Here is a 4,296-nt window from a genome sequence, read left to right on the forward strand (position 1 = left end):
TTTGCTCTGCTCTTTGCCACCACCAAGAAAGGTTGCTCTCTGCTATGTGCTGCTTTTCCTTTGAGCTAGCTGAGTATGTACTGAAACCCCTAGTAACAGTGAGCTAAGTAAACCTTTCCTCCCTTCATTTTGAGTGTCAGGTACTTGTCCCAGCAACGAGAGAAGGGTAACAGACAGCATCCTAACCTTGGGTCATTTTCTTCTCTTACCAAACCCAAGGACTTCACTCCCATTGCTTCCTTCCTCAGTGGCTCTAGGACTGTGGGACAGTGGCGTTGCTACAAAGCTTTCTTTTGTAGATACCTTCTCTCAAACTGCTCTACCCCCTTTGATTCTATCTTAGCCAAGTGACACATGCTGGCCAATGGATGTGACGTGAGCAAGGTCTCAAGATGTCCTCACTCTGCAGCCTCCTGTGAGCATCTGTCCACCACTGTGCAAAGGGCAGGCTCCAGCCAGCCCTCTGGTCCAAAGAGGCCGAAACATGCAACAAGCCTCTTTCTGACCTGCGTGTCTATCCAGGCTACTCACCCTTAGGACTGGCAGCACTTGCAGTTTTTTTTTTTTTCAGTATATTTTATTTAATCCAATATATTCAAATATTACCACTTGAACATATAATCAATAAGAAAGTTAATAAACATTTTTACAATTTATTTATGTTGTATTTTTGGAATCCAATGTGTATTCTTTTTTTTATTCTTCTTTTTATTTTTAATTTCTTATCTTTTTTTGATTGTATTTTTTTCCATGATATTATTGAGAAACAAATAGCAATGAGACAGTTTCAAACCAATCTGGTAGGACAGTTTCAGTAATTTACACATTGCATACTCTCTTCCTAGTGGTTAATTGCTGTACAAGACGCAGACCTGATAGCCTATTTACAAACACTGTTAGAACACACTTGCAGTCTTAATCCCAGCATCACATCCTTAATCCCAGCATCACACATCCTAGATCCAGGCACCCCTGAAAGCCCCACCTGTAAGCACACAAGGCTTTGGGGGGATTGAGACACATGCCACAACACACCCCACACCTACCCTCTTTAGGGCGGAAGAATAAGGCTGAACTCCCTCGCCCAGTCCAGAAGCACTACCTACATTTCTGTGTCTGCAGGTGCCCAAAGAGACAAAAATGACAAGCTAATTTATCAATAGGTAGAGACGTGGAACCTCCACATGCACTCCGTGCAGTGGGACTATGAGTCTCACTCCAGAGACCAGAACCAAAGGATGGGGATCCTGGGACACTTGCCCAAGGCAAACATTTCTGGCTACAAAACAGATGAAGACATAAATTTCTTACAAGTACTAGGACCCAGACAGTGTAAACACACTAGAACTATATGAAGAGAGAAGGGGAAAACAAACAATTAAGACATGTTATGTGGCGGTTGTGGTGGCACACACCTATAATCCCAGCACGGGGAGGCTGAAGCAGGAGCACTGCTACAAGTTCAAGGCCAGCCTGGGCTACATAGTGAGATCGGGGCAGCCTGAACTATATAGCAAGACCCTGTCTCAAAAACACAAAAAACAAAACCAGGTGCACTAGGTAAATGCACCACTTCCCCAAAAGAAATGCCATCATTATGTACTGCAAACATGACCAATAAAAATAAAATAAAATAATAAACATAATTCCCTTTCTGAGGGCGGGAGAGATAGCTCAGTAGAATAAGGTCTTGCCTGGCAAGCTCAAGGACCTAAGTTCAATCTCTGGTTCTGCAAAAAACAAACAAACAAATAAACAAAAACCTCCATTTCCATATATATATTCTCTATATATATATATATGAGAGAGAGAGAGAGAGAGAGAGAGTTTTTGGTTTTTGACACAAGGTCTTGTTTTATACATTCCAGGCTGTCCTTGAACTCACTATTAACTGGGACAGAGTACCTGACACCCAGGACTTAAAGGAAGAGAGATTCCTTTCAGCTCAGTCTCAGACCGCAGTCAGCTGCCTCCAAGGCACAAAGGGCATGGTGGAAAAGCCTGGCACAGAGAAGCTGTCCATCACATGGCAGCCAGGAGGCACAGAGAGGAGAAGGAGGAGCCAGGGACAAGGACGCTCTTTTCCAGATCACGGCCCCAGGGACCCCCCTCCAACCAGGCCCCATCTACTAACAGCACTTTCAGTTACTTGCAGGGTACAGTAGCACATGCCTATAATCCCAGCACTTGGGAGACTGAGGCGAAAGCGTCACTGGGAGTTCGAGGCCAGCCTGGGTTACATAGTGAGTTTAAGACCAGCTTGTACTACATAGTGAGACCCTGTCTCAAAAAGCCAGCAAGCCTTCCAGCCACCGAACTCACCTATGTTGTACCCACTGGAGAGTATAACACCCCCATGATCTGATCCCCTCCAAAAACATGAGACTTTGGGGGAGACATCTTAGATCTAAACCGTAACAGTAACTCCACAATCTGTATCAGCTAGACCCCTTCTTAGTTTTCACTCAGCTGTCTTCCATAGACCAATTCTACTCATGCTCCAAGACTGCCGCTTCAGCTCCACCATTATATCCACTTTCCAAAGAGCACATGGAAGGAGGGCAGGGCAGGTAATGTGCCCTACTTTGGGTTAATTCCTTAACTCACACACTGCATTTTTGCTTATATCTAATTAGCCAGAAGTTAGTCACCACGTCTCATGCCTTTATTCTGATAGAGGATGTGCCCAGGTAAATCTTGAGGTGTCAGTGTAGGGGAGCTGGGGGAGAAGGGGCCCTAGTTAGATCATCTATTCCACGTACCTCCCCAGGCCCCAGCCCAGGCCCTACCAGCCGGCTTGTCCGTGCCTCTGCAGAGCCTCCCGCGTCCCCCAGAGGGTGCCAGAGCCCTCTGCTTCCTTGCCTCAGCCCTCAGCCCCTGCTGGTGCACCTGCAGGGTGGACAGCTCCGGCCTCAGTGGTGCGGAGGAGATCTGCACTCTGGTCAGCCTGCAGCAAAGTAGCTCTGTGATTAAGAGCCTGGGACCTGTACAGAGCTGGGTTCAAGTCCAGACATATCACTCGCCCACTGTGGGGCCGCGGAGTAGTCTCCCTACCACGCTAAATCTGCAGTTATCAGAAGCTTGTGAGAAGAGCTTCCCAGGGCCTGGAATGCGGGAAGAGCTCTGTGGGTGTCGCCTCTGCTATGGTTCTGTCGGTGAGAGTGGCTGAAGCTGACCACTCCCCACACCCCACCCCAAAAGCGACCCCCACTTGTTCAGTCACCTCACATAGTCTGTGTCCTGTGCTGCTGGCTCTCCTGCCTGCTCACACAAAGGTCTTCACTATGTTGTCCCTGTGAAAGAGAGACTGGGGGTCATCTCTCCCCATAGCCTCAGGCCCAGGTGGGAAGCCCCCCAAGGACAGGTTTGGGGGCAGAGATTCTCAGAGAAGAGGAGGCCCAAAGGTAGCGAAAGGGGCCAGTTCACTGCTCCTGTCTTTCTCCTCCAGGGAGGGTGTGGGCACCCTCTGCACAGAGATGCACGGAGGCAGGAGCATCCGGACACTCACACAGGACACTCACACAGGGCTGGGTGCAGAGCCATTCTTGAGGCCAAGAGTTCCAACCCCAGCATGGCAAAGACGCAGCAAACAGAACCCACCTGCTTCTGGTTCTGGGCAGTGGTGGGGACCGAGTCTCTACCACTCCTGGCCCCTCCAGTCCCACTGCAAGTGCAGTAAGGAGAGGGCAAAGGAAATCAATTCCTAGTGGCCCTCGAGGAACAGGATGGCTTGGGTGGGGGTAAGGTTCCACTGCACGAATCTTGATTCATTTCTAGAAGAGCACAAGATGGGGGCTTACAGGGAGGGAGGAGGGAGACCCAGGAGATCAGAGGCAAAGCAGGACAAGGCTCTCTGGGGGTCAGCACACCCCCAAGGACCCTTTCCACCCACCTCAAGTTCTGCCGGGACAAGGAAGCAACCACACAGCTGCCTGGGGCAGCCCACCCAGCCCTGGGTTCAGGAAGACGATGTTGTCACTAGAGAATTATCAGAGAGTTGAGGAAATGCAACAAGAAGAGGATTGAGAAATAAATAAACTGGGCATGCCGGTGCACACCTGCACTTCCTGCACTTTGGGAGGCTGCAGCAGGAGGATCAAAGTTCCAGCCCACCCTGGGCAACTTACTGAGACCATGTTTCAAAGTATGGCACAACCCGGTGTGAAGGCATGGAGTTGGATTCCCTGGTGCTGAACAAAAACAGAAAACCCTACTGAGGGCACGCTACTGTGAAAACACTACTGAGGGCTCGCTACGGTGGGCACACTACTGAGGGCACACTACTGTGAACATGCT

The sequence above is a fragment of the Octodon degus genome, unplaced genomic scaffold (genome assembly GCF_000260255.1).
Source record: "Octodon degus isolate 3935 unplaced genomic scaffold, OctDeg1.0 scaffold00060, whole genome shotgun sequence".
Classification (NCBI taxonomy): domain Eukaryota; kingdom Metazoa; phylum Chordata; class Mammalia; order Rodentia; family Octodontidae; genus Octodon; species Octodon degus.